The sequence below is a fragment of the Aptenodytes patagonicus genome, chromosome 3 (assembly GCF_965638725.1).
Source record: "Aptenodytes patagonicus chromosome 3, bAptPat1.pri.cur, whole genome shotgun sequence".
NCBI classification, from domain to species: Eukaryota; Metazoa; Chordata; class Aves; order Sphenisciformes; family Spheniscidae; genus Aptenodytes; species Aptenodytes patagonicus.
Genome location: NC_134951.1, coordinates 107921259 through 107934785, shown reverse-complemented (window position 1 = coordinate 107934785; position 13527 = coordinate 107921259). Strand labels below are relative to the sequence as shown.

Genomic DNA, 13527 nt, shown 5'->3' with positions numbered 1-13527 from the left:
TGTTAGATGTGTGCAATTCCAGTGTAGTAGTTTGTTGAATTTGAGCTTAAACGGGACTGTAGTGATTATCAAGCTTGACTGTATATCACGAGTAAAAAAAAATTTGTATGGAAACTTCTGTACTTGGCTTTATGCAAAACAATTCAGGCTACGTCATATATTTCAAAAAGCGCTAGTGCAACGAAAAACATTAAGTGATCCAGAATCTACTACAACCCATAGTTACCTTAATGGTCAGTTCTGCCCCTTGTTTCATCACATCTCTAAACTGCATTTGTCTAAAGAACTGTCTGGCCTGAAAACCTTTGTCATATGTGCAATTTATGAATTTTCATCAAGTCAGCTCTCTGTCTTTGCTAAGCTAGATTCCTATAATAGTGAAGTTATTCCTAGTACTCTGCAGTTTATGGTGAAGTGACATTTCATTGTACTTGAAATGCCAGAATAAAAAGTATTTTCAAAGAAGAAAAAACACACCCCCGAGCCCTCTCTGTCTCCAATTCTAAAGCAATAGCTGCAATTGGACTTGAGCATTTAATGCTGCAGTTGCTTTTAATTGCCTGTATTGTGTTGAAGTATTGTACGTATGGGGAAGTTTCTCTCAGGTGCGACAGTGAATTAAACCAGTTTTCCAGGATATGAAGGTGGCTTGCCGTTCGTTGTATGTTTGTGGAATTGAGTGTTGTCCTTAAAAACGCTGGGTCTTGACTGGAAGTGGCACACAGGTCTCTTGTGCTCAGCCTCAGGCTGTGCCTCTTCCCTAGTCGAGACAGTGAAGGGGGTGGGTGGAGTTTTGCTCTCAGTCTTTGCAGAAAGACGGCTTGGTGTTTCTGATGTCGTTTTGACTTCCGTCCTGCTGAGTCCAAGACATTTCTTTTCCTGAGCTGGATTACACTTAGTGAAAGGCAAGTCCATACTGATGTGAAAAGGAAGCGCTTACTAAAGTCAAGCATTAGGCATTCATGTTTACGGAGGTCTGTGTGCATGTTATGTCCAGCATCGTGCAATGGCTTGTATGCTTATTTTCAGCCAGTAAGGAAAAATGCTGTAGACAAGACATAAAAACTCAGATAATGAGCAAATAAAGGGAAAAATAATCTAGAAAGAGATCAGAGTGAGGTTGAAAAAGCCTAACTTTAAAGCAGCCTTGTTTCTTTACGTGCCCTTGCATTGTCTTAAAGTAATTTGTCTTTAACTGATACACATTCTTCTCAACATATAGCTTAGTGTTAAGGAGCTGACACTCAATGGCAAGCCACAAGAAGGCTGAAAAGGCAATATCATGAATAGTGAACTCTCTCTTGGTTTCCTTGACACCTGCATAGTGCATACTGCCAACTATGATAAATGGAGCAGAAACATAGACACTTACTAAAAAGATGGAGCAGAAGCTAAAGGCTGGAGCGAGAGACATAGAAAGATGTATGCTTGATCTCACTTGGAAAGAGAAACAAATGGGTACGGGAGCAAGTGAAGTTGAATGACATCTTGAAGACAGGAAAGGACTGAGGCTGAAGTGGCAGGAGGCCAGCAAGAAGAGCAGATGGGAGGTGGGACAAGTTTATTACCAAAGAGGCCATTGGATAGTAACAGTGCACATACTGCTAGAGAAACAGATGAGGTGAGCTGATAATTTTTCTGAGTTCTATCTGAACATGTCTCCTATTCAGATTCCTCGTTTCATGAAGTTGGTATATTTTTTGGGAAACTTCCCTGGCAGATGGAAGAAAATTGTGCCGTGTGACGCTCTCAGAAAAGCGATCATCAGAAAGACAGCAGAGCAGGATGGGGGAACGGAGCTGCGTTCCATAATATTTTCTTAGATGGGAAATATTGTGTTCATAATTCTAAACTGTTGTCCATGGGGGAGCAAGGTAACATTAGAGAAGCATGTTTTGATACAGCTGTTGACAGATGAGTGAGTCTGACCTGGTGCTGGAGGGAAAAAAAAGCTGACCTTGTAAATGCCCCAAAGAGCAGAAGAAATGATGTTTTGCCTGCAGGGCTCGTTAATTAGTTGAATTTCTCATCTAATCCTTCTGGGTCAGCTGTGTTGCTTACTCTACTCCAGAAGGGGCACGCTTGTGGAAACCATCATGATAGGTATCTTCAAGCTGCAATACACAGGCATAAACTATGTATGCAGTCAGCAAAGTGTAGTCTGCAACTTCTGTCCTCACATGTTTACGAGGGGGCAGAGGTAGGGGGGTATTTTCATTTGGGTAACTACTCAAGCCTGTTAGATGCCCTGACTTGAGATTCAAGCAGACCTTGGACCAACCTCTGGAAAATGTTTTCCTTTGTTACTTTTCTTCTTAACTATACAGCTACAGTATCTCTCTTCCATCTGTACTAGTAGTTGTTTTAGTAAATCAACAGACACAAGTAGTTCCAACAGTGCAGTAGTATGTGATACCTCATAAAATTTCTAACACTACAGTCTAGAAAAATGTTTTAAAATATTGACATGTTAGTAGCAATCGTTCTTTTTTTTCTATGTTTTAATTTTATCATAGCAAGTTTAAGGACTAAATTTTGCTCTGCACTGCACCATACGCACACAGCTCGTACGAAGTTTGCTCATGTGCCTGCACAGTTGAGGGTAAAAGTGATCTGTCACCTTGACAGCATTTGAGGGATCTGCAGTGCTTTAGGAGATATGATACCAGGACAATTGGTAGTTTCATACCTCCTCAGCAATAAAGCCATTTTCAGTGCTAAGGATAATAAAAGTTGGCTGTTCTCTCACTAGCACTTGAAGAGGCAGAATGTACCCTAACCTCTTGATCCAGCTCACGCAAAGGCAACAACAACAGACAGCAGCTTTTGAAGCATCAGTACTAGTAAAATTTAAAACAATGGGCTGCTTTAAGGAGCTTCATGTTTCCTTTGAATCCAAGTAAGCGTTCTGCATTCCTCACTGTCTCTGTGCTTAACTGCCTTCTTTTTTGGCAATAATAATATCATTTTATGTTAACGTGATGATATTCATGCCTGTAAATCTTCAAAACTGTGTGAGTGAGAAAAAGAAAGAGAATCACTACTCATTGCAACCACCTCTGGGGAGAAATTCAGCATTTGTTCAACAGCAAAGAATAACCTTACCTGGAAGTTCAGGACAATTAAAGTATAAGCTAGCAATGTAAAATTCAGTATGCTACGTAAAACGTACATTGTGCTTTAGGATATAGTAAGTAGGACAAAAAGACAGACACCCTCCCACCCCTCTCTCCGTGCTTGCTACCCCGGATTACTTCTGTATATGCAAATAAACATGTGAATAACCCCCTCCACAACGGAGTTTCTTCAACTCCAGATTGTGTGTGCAAAGCCTATTTTGTTACCCTGAGCATTTGAGAGTGAGGGAGAGCGCCAAGAAGACAGATACAACGTGTACATATATATATGTGTGTGTGTGTGTGTGTGTATATCTCATGGAAAGCCAGACTAAAGCCAAAGTGTCTGTAGAACTGTGTCACTATTTTTTTTTTTCTTGCTGTTTAAAGCCCTAGCCTGTATTACAACTGGCTTAATTCCTGTCATAACACAAGTTTGATCTGAAGGTTTCAGCTTGTGCAGGGTTTTTTTTGGGTGTAATTTCTAACTTTTAAATGAGACGATATTAATTTTGAAGGAATTAGCCGGAAATTTCCTCATACTGCAATGAAATGGCATGAGTTAGCCAGACTAGCTGCTAAAGGTTTTCTATGAAACCTAGAGTGATATGAAATTTCCCTGATAAAAGGATCGCTAGATTTCATCTGCTGTATTAAATACCAGCCTAAAAGGGGCAGCGGGAGTCATAAATGGTTGACTAGATATTATCTACTTTTACATTCCAGGGACACTCCTTTGCTTCTCTGTTACGGTCAAAACAAAGCCTGAAAATCTGGAGGGCTGGGACTATTTTCTTCCTCGAGGCTGGCAAGCTCCTTAAAAGTCTCGATAGCTTTTGATTTTATTTTGTTGTTATTATTTGAACGGGTTCCTTTTCGGATCCGATGTGAGGGTTTCAGGTTTTGGTGTGGACAGGTGTTTGTGTGACTGCATTCCCCCCAGGGCTTGGGGGGGGGGGACACCGGGAGGTGTCGAGTGCTGAATGTTAAGCTCGTTCCTTTGTATGGCTTAGAAATCTCTGTTGTCCAGAATTGTACAGATAAGGCAGACCCATTTGCTTCATTGTCAGGCAATGTAGCTGAATAGAAATGCAAATGTGACATAAGGGGACTGCGCTGGGGAGGCGTTTGCTGTTACCTACTGTAACAGTGCTCCTGGCTGTTGGAAAATTCCTGCAGAATCCGAGGGGAGGTTATTTATTTATTTATTTATTTATTTTATAATTAGCTACAGGTTATAGGGAAGATTCTCCAAAAGAAAATGTCTCTCTCCTGCAGATGCTTTTATTTTTATGCAGTGGAACGGCTCGGTTTTAACTCCCTTATCAAGAGCTGCATGCGCTGCCCAGACTAAATTGGGAGCATCTCCACACTGTTTGACAAATAGATTTTTTGTAAACTGATTTAGCCTTTTCATTGTTTGCATTTCATTATATAGCAGACTTCATGTCACAAAATCGGTATTCATTCAAAATAGAGAATTTAAAGATAGGACTGTGGCCAGATAAAAAAATATTGCCCGGGTCAGGTCTATTAACCATAGAATAATAGCAAGTCAGTGATCCAAGGGGTAGTTCTTCTGCAGGGAAGGGCTAACATAACTGAGGTCAGGAGTCAGACCTCAGGACTTCAAATGTGGCTGTCGCCAGATTTACAAGTAAATCTACTGGGAAGACAGGGAAAAATGAAGGGACCTTGCAGGATAAGGAAAGAGAAAGGCAGCCCGGGTCTTTCATCTTAAATCTCGGGCTTCTCAGTGGATGAAGAATAAAAGTCTGATTTGCTTAAGTGCTTCACTTTATTCAGAAACTCTGAGTTGCATCTCCCAAAGCATGATTCAAGGATCCAACTCAATCAGGTTTAGAGAATTTATTTAGAAAAATAACATTAAAAGAGAACTGACTCTTGTTTTGCTGCCAAATTCATTATTGAATAAAGACCGTTAGCATTCTGAAAATATGTGTACCAAATGCAAACTGTGCTAAAGAGTATAGATATGGCTTTTAATAAGACTGGAGCAGTTTACGTTAATGCCTCAGGAGCAGATAATCTGAAGTCGGAGTAAACAGGTCAGTAGGAAGACTGAGTTGCAACTTTTCCTGTTGATATTTTATTTCTAAAAGCCTTTCCAATTTTTTAAAGCCTATTGTTTCCCTGACAGAGAAATTCTTGCCTGTCTCTTAACAGTTACATTGTAATGGTTGCATGCAGAAATTGCTTTAGATTTTCTTATTATAACAGCTCCCTGCCATCATCCTCATGCTTATAAACTTCAGCTGGTTTGAACATAGTCCTGGATGGGTTCAAGGCAGGTAACCGCAAGGGTGTTCCCCTGGAACTCAGTAATCCATTGGGTAGTATTGTTTGAACTCATGTTCAGATAAGTTGTAGCTGTATTCTTCTGTGTTATCGGGTCAGTAAAGATTCTGTATTGCAGATCTGTTTTCTAGATGCACAAAAATGGATGTGGTCTCAGGAGGTAGGTATTAGGAACCTGTTCTACAACACTTTATTGGGGGGGGCCGGAGTGCTACTGAAGTTAACATGAATTTGTCTGAGAAAGGGCTGTAAAATCTGGCTCTCGGGTGAGAAGAAGTAAGGCATGTAACACACTGTAACTTGGCGTGCTTTCAGATCAGCTCACCTGGAAGCACCTTAAGCAGAGAAGCGGGGACTTTGGAGGAACAAAATTAATAAAGTTGCTTCTAACTAGAATGAAAGGTGGAGCCGTTCACTTTCTGCATACATGTGTTCATGTTCAGCTTACTTTTTTACTACATATTTTTGTGTGTAAATATATGTAGATAACCAAGAGCCTATAATATAATAGATTGACGTGTGTGTTTGTGTAGGTATATGCGCGCACACACACGCATCTACAGTAATTGAACCAAATGTTTTGTGATACAGGTGTCAGAAGTGCAGTAAGTCTAAAGGCTGTACTTTCTGGATCAGTTCACACCTTGAGTGACTGCTTTAGCAGGAAAATACCAACTGGATCTGCTTAAAAGACATACTGCTATTTATTGCTTTATTCAGCATACTTGAATCAAATAATTACAATCCTTGCTTTTCCTTTTTTACCTGTGAAAGACAGAAATTTCTGTCGTAGGCAAGTTAAGCTAAATTTCTGGAAACGTAACACCTAAAATGGAGGCAGGACTGGTGGGAGAAAAAAAAATAATATGAAAAACTTAGCTTTGCATGTTTCTTAAGATGGAAATTAGAATCTAAATCCAAATCTACAAGCACATGAATTAAGCTGGAAGAACATATGCATAGTGTTTACACCTTAACCATTAAACACAGAGCTAAATCTATTGATTTGAGATTGAGTAATTGAATAGGGCTAACTGTGTGGTCAATAGGAGCGAAGCTGCTATAGGACAGAAACAGGTAATAACAGAAGGCTTTAGCTGCAGAAGGGTGTCGTTACTATTATGTTGTCTCATCTAATCACATTTACTAATACAGTCAGAAAAAAATAATAACCACAACAGACTTTTTTTTTGATAATGTGTGATTCTTATGTATTGTATTAAAGATGTTAATATGATCCCATTAAATATTAGTGTACAAGCCTACTAGAGGTGTTGTTACACTTGCACTGGTGTATAGTGACAGATTTTTGACTGGTATTCTAGGCCTTCCACCCACCACTAAGTGGGAAATGAATATAGGAGTGGTGAACAGCATCTCACTGCACCCTGATAGGTTCTCTAAAGGCTTCCTTTAAGACCATCAGAACTTTGATGTTCAGGTGGATGGAGCTGCAGGACCTGGGAAAAGAGCAATTCGTGGTGAATTCCACGTTTCCTTGGAATTGCTGGAACCATACGGTTGCCCATCTGGAAGCTGTATAGCCATGAAAACCTTTAGTTAAAGTCTCTTCATATTAATGACTGGGGAAAAGAACAAGATGTTCTTAACGCCTTCCTGTACTTGGTTTATATACTTGTGTATCCAAGAAATCATTTGACCTGGAGTCTGAATATGCATATATACAAAGTTTAAAATATTAAGGGCTTAGTCGGTCAGCTGATACAGGCATTTAAAAGAAGCTATATATACAGAAAGAAAAACTTAGGTGTTACCATAGGGACAGATTTCAGTGGCCTTCAGTACGGAAGTCTCTACCTGCCTTAGATCTGAGGTGTCTAGAGACAAGTTAAGAGTAGCTAGTACCTTATGGGGAGGGAGGATTTGTTTACTCTTGAGCATGTGAACTCACCCTTTGTTACTGGTTTCTTCTGGCTGTTTCAGAGCTGTTAATTTCCCATGGTGAAAGCTCTGATTCACTAGCACAGTCAGATTATCCTGAGCTGAGGACATTTCATTAGTCTCATTTGTCTCCAGTATTCATTCTGCACCAAATTTTTGCTTCCCAGGTCAGTGAAATGTTAGAGAATCTCACCTTGATCTTGGAGAGAACAGCTATATACTTCTATATTACACTGAATTCTTCCCTAATAGTTATGGATAACAAAAGTAGGACACCCATGCGGAAAGTCCCTGCTTGACAAGCAGATCAGTTTTGTGGTTTTCAGTACGTGAAATAGATGCTTTCCTGCTTGTCAGTATTTATTGTAGCTAAACTGTGTTTATAATTTAGTGTTCCTTGCACCTTTAAAAAGTGCAACCCCTTTAATCTATTGTTTTAAAAAGCATGCATTAGATGTCAGACAATATAAAGACAGCATGTAGAGATAACCCTGATGTAAGCGATGGTTCCAGTCATCTAGTGTATGGATAAAAGATTTCTGAGGCTATGTTACTTGGCAGTTCAACATGATCTGGCTGTTTGTTAATCAGAGAGCACGAGAAGAACAAAGGAGGGAGAACAAAAATGTTGAAAAAAGTGTTGTATAGCTAGAAGATGTACAGTGGGACAACTAATGCAGTGATAGGATTGGATAAAGCAGAGTCATGGAAACGGTGAGCCATAGGAGGGTAAAATTTGTTTCACTTTGTTTCATGTGACTTGAGTTTGTTGGTTAAGGGGATAACATTTCGTATTCAGTCAGAGAGCATGTTCTGTAAATCTCTTCAGTTACCCGTTCCCTGGGTGTCGCAATAGATTAAGTCGCTGTGTGATGATATGACACCGCCATCACTCGTCTTCCTGGGATATTGCTGGAGGCAACAACAAACCTGTGTCTTTGGCACATGTGAAGGAATTTAGTGCTTGAGGGGTTAAATTACACAGGCTCCCCTGTGGATCAGCTTATGCTTGGACAGTAATAATAGCAATAACATTAATAATAAAAATGCCAGAGCGAAGGGAGTGGAGGGGGAGCAGGGGGAGAAAAAGGAAGCAGAGTGATGGAAGATGGGCTGGGACAGTCGGGGGGAGGGAAAGGCAGGCTAGAGAGAACGCGTTTTGTACTGCAGGTGTACTGGCTCCAAGTCAGATGTAGGAGCCTCTGCGCCATGCACATGCACAAAAACACATTACAGGAGCTTTGAGGACGGTTGGTGGCTGTGTGTGCGCGCGCGCGCGCGTGTGCGCACTCCCGCTTCAAGCCATGATATCCTAGGGCAGTGTAACAAGCAATTCATGTCAGCCCACAGTAAAGATTATTGGTGTTTTCACTGGGGAAATATTTACGTTCCATCTTCTTCTTCTATTTTTAGCACTTTGAGCGTGCAGTCAGGTAGAAGGGCTGGTGGAGGAGTGGAAAGACACGTCTCGTCCCTCAATTAGATGGAGCTAAACCCCTAATCTTGCTTAGGAATAGCTGCTGATGCTAAGTTTTCTTCTTTCCCTGCTGGGTAGGTGGGATATTACATTTCACTGCAGTAAAGGTGATAGAATGGGATGTCAACTGGAATGTTTTGGGTCTAACAGAAAGCACAAGCGCTTTTTAAGGAAGGTATTTTTATATAGGTGAGGCCTCCAAAAAAACCCAAAAGGTAATGTAAGTGCAGAATAATGTGGATTTTTTTTTTTTTTTTAATTCCTGGATAGAAAAGCCATCACAGTAAGGGACAGCAATTTATTGCGGGGGGGGGGGGGAGAAATCTGAATTTGTTATCTTTCGGATTTGTTGTTTATCATAATGATCCTTCTAGTGAAAAGGGCTAATTTACTCTTTCTATAGGAATATTTTAAGTGTGATTATCATAATATCACAGCTGCTGAAAAGGTCTAAAATGGGACATTGACCTTGAACGTGTTCCTGCGTTTAGTATGTGGTGCTTAACATTCAAGAAACAATATAACTGCAACTCATTTATTAATGTATAATCTCAAAATGTTAACTCTTGCTCTGTAAATACATGCCACAAGGATTGTAGAAAGCTTGCAGTATCCCATGAAGTACATGTGGTATTTTATCAGTGTAAATATGTATAAGATTTTCAAGATTTCTGCTGGGAATACTCCATAACTAAAGTAAGTTTTCCCTTTGGTACTGCACTAGTTTATGATTTAATTTTTACTGACATTCCACCAGTCATATTATTAGCTTCACAAAATGAAAGTGAAATAATCCTGTATTAATTAAACAGAGCAACTGAATTCCCTCAGTCATCTTATCCTTGGCTGAGACAGTAATGCACTTCAGCTTCTCTGAAGAAACTTACACTAAAAAAAGAGCTTGGGGTAACAGTGAGATATCCATATTGAAGTGTGTGCCTGAATTATCTTTAGGGAGTAGACCTTTTTTGGTGGGTGACAGGCAATGTGCGTGCTGCTCCTTTTCTTTTGCTTTCTTTTTTTTTTTCCCTTTCTTTTTGTCAGAGGCTTTGGAAAAGGTGTTTCGTCAAGAGAATAATTTTCATTTATAGCAATGTGAACGGTTTCTATTCTGTACCGGTGAAGGCAGTCATTTACATACCCATGCGTGTGCCCTTGAAAATAAAACGAGGAGAAAATATGGAGTATTTATTTGAGACCAGATGAATTGAATGTAGTTTGGTAACATGGTAAGGCAATGCAATTGCTGTTATTTCACAGAGACATTTTTTATATGCTGGAACTGAGTGTAGCAGCAAAAGCTAAAAGCCTTGCTCTGTGTATTTGTGAATGCACTGTGGAAAAGTTCTAAGGAGCATTCGGAGATTGTGTTATGTGAGCTTTTTTCCCTAAGATCAAAACAAGGAGTAATTAATGCTAAATATAGATTGAAGTAGCAGATGGCTTTAAAGTAATAACCTGCTACAGTTTGTCCAGCTATGTACAAACAGGTGAGCAGAATTTGGAACTTTTGTAGCATTTGTTTTTTTAACTCATTAGCGGTATACCCAGGGATGCACCCAGTGCCTTCCAATGAGAAGCACAAAAGGCAAAAGACAGCAGACAGTGACAAGATTGTTCTAACGTTGATCTCACTGTAGCATAGCGCATCTGAGTTGTGTTTCTTTAATTAGTGGCTGTGAATGAAGAGAAAATCACATATTGATGATACTTCGATATTTATTTCAAACTCTTGACAATGTATTTTCCAGCTAGACTTTGAAGAAGGTGCCATGGTGTATGGCAAATTTCCATCTAAAGTAACAGTATACTTGTTTTCAAATAAATTCTCAGCAGCTAACAGATGCTTTCATATTCTTGCTCCTTCCCAGATGGCTTGAGCTTGTTGCTCCTTTTGGTAAATACACATTTGACACCGCACCTTGCGGCTTCTGTGAAGTGCCATTGAATCTTACCTCTTCGGCTGCCTTGAGGTAGTTGTGTTTTAAGAATCTGGCTGTTTGGATGCCTTGAAATGTCTGTAGTATTTAAATGTGAAGATGCTTAAAGATGTACCGTTCGGCACACAGGAAAAATTATATGCACAGAGAGACATGGAAATGTAGGTGCTGCTCAGTAATGCCCCTTGACTGGTACAGGCACTCATGACGATTTTTTCCTTCCCCTCTCTGATTCCATTACCACTGTTTTGTATAGACTCCTTGTGGTAAGATTTTGCACTGTACGTTTTGGTAAGTTAGTGCAGATGTGTGTTTGCATGCATGCTCTTATTCTATATCCCCTGATAAAATTCAGTAAACCGGTACCTGTTTTGCTTTTTTTCTTTCCCCTACTACTATTTTTATTTATTTCTACAGAAAAGCTTGAGAAAATGAAGCTATGCTTCGCCCCAGTTTATTTGCTGCTGTAATCTCTTTCTTATCTTTTTTTTTCCCTTCCCCAAACTGATCAGTAACTGTGAAACCCAAGTTCAAGAATGTAGTTGGAATTCCAGGCCCCAGTCTGGTGGAGGTGACACTTTCAAGTCCCGGGGGAAGAAGCCAACTGCTTTGTTTATCAACATGCAAAGGACAGCACTGTATTTCTGGTTCTCCAGGAAGCAGCACTGGCAGAGAAGAGAGCTGCTTGCTTGGATGAAAGGTGGTTGATAGAAAGGTAGTGACGGTTCACAGGGGGAGAGGAAAAACGTATTATTTGGGGGTGTAGAGGAGGGTAGAGGATGACAAGCCAACAAGGTAGCGGAAACTATGTGAACATGAAAAGGAGGGCTTGCAGGAAGACAGACCATGACAGAAGGAAAGAGACCATCACGTTTCAGCACCTGAATATAAATATATAATCTTAGGAGATAATGAACAAAAGTAGAAATCAAGCTATCCTGTGCTTGGTAAGTTTCAAAATGGATTAGCTGTCATATTTTAAGGAGGGTGTATTCAGGGAACTTAATACAGAAAAGTGACCTTAGCAAATTACTCATGCATAGGGATTCTTTATGGGTGATTTTTAAATAAGAAAACACATACACGTGAAATGATTTGAAGGAATTTTAGCATAAAAATATTGAAAAATAGCAATTCTGGTTATAAATCCATAAACGAACACTCAGAGACACAGTGCAAACAATGTATTTGTATTTTCACGCTTTGCCAATATGCACATGTAAAGCAGTTTGTAGGAACTGTATTTTGGGTTTATATAGCAATACAGATACCTATACATAAAGACATCATATTCAAGTTCTGATTTGATTCCAAAATCCACATTTATCAAATTCTTACTCAAAGAGAGTGTTCTAATACTGTAACATGATTAAATGCCTCTCATTTTAAAATTTGATAAAAACTGATTTTTTTGTCTCTGACGTTTCTACAGAGTGCTTGGATTTTACTCTGCATTTCAGAGCTTTTTAATTCACTGCTCACAAGTGAATTTACATCTTAATTACAGAGTTCACATTTAACAATATAGACAACATAATGCTACTGGTAATTAAGCTTTTACTACCTGCTTTTATACAATAGCCAGAGCTGTAGTTTTCCTGTCTGAGTTCCGATTCCTAAACTTGCATGTATTTATACCAGGTTTGTAGACAGCAGGCCCTGTCTTCACGTAAGGTTAAATACATAATACTGGAATCTCTCTGCTGTAAACATATACAAGCATGTCTACTGAACGTATATATTTTGGAGTTGGGTTCTGTTGCTGTATTTATTTGGTAACATGCTGTGAAACAGATTTTGGAGAGGGCACTTGCGTTCCCATTTGTGAATGGTATTAATGCATTCTGAGGGTGTGCACTGATTTGTTTTGATCTAAAAGATTGCCATTTACATCATGTTAGGGCTCCAGTCACAAAAGATTTTGTAAGAGTTGAGCTGAATTGTAAAAAATCATGGTCTTTCCAGTTGTGTTTTTTTTTTTCTTGCCAGAAATAGCCTGCATCTGTTTTCACTGGTAGGGGCAGAAACACTTTGAACCTGGAAAATAAGTACGGTGTCTTAGTTGTAGTGTTAAGTAAAAATAATAGCTTTTGAGAGAAAAAAACACACCCCCGATTCATTACTGATCTTTTCAAAATGGGGCGCGTATGTGTGATTCAGTGCAAACAAGTGTCTCTAAATTTGGGTATGGTCGTTTTCTTGGAACAAGTTTAATCAGGGACCTTTCATTCGACAGAGATGAGCGACTGAGCTGGCTCTAAGCAGTGCTTTGCTGGAATTGGGCTTGGTGATGTTTATGCAGGCATACATGAAGGGCTATGTGTTTATTTCCCTTTTAGTTCGGCAAAATTTACTTTACAAAAGCCCAAATGCCAAAACACTGTGGAGGTCTATGCATACTCCCAGATTTACTAATGCAGACCTACTACAGTGCAGTCCTTATCTTGTTAAAATGAGGCAGGCTGAGTTAGTCCACTATAATCCCTCCACAGTTACAGAAGAAATGGATCAATTCTGGAGCTTTTCCTTCTCTTTTCTGTATCTAAAGATATACATCTAAACACCCAAATATTCGCACAGGGGCATACACCTTAAATATACCCGTGTTAAGATGTAGCTAACCTGTATATGAACACACATACCTGTATACGCTCCCAGTTGCACCCGTGCTGTTAAGGAATGGATTTGAGTGCTAGTTTTGTTAGGAATGTCCTTTCTTAGCAAGTACAAAATGAGGCTTTTATTTTTTAAATAGATAATAATATATTTATAT

The 13527-nt window shown here is 39.4% G+C and overlaps 1 protein-coding gene across 12 annotated transcripts in view; it reads left to right on the top strand.

Moving 5' to 3' along the window:
• ESRRG (estrogen related receptor gamma) overlaps positions 1–13527 on the top strand; it is a 410058-nt gene that overhangs the window by 227452 nt on the left and 169079 nt on the right. The gene's annotated exons all lie outside the window — the stretch shown is intronic.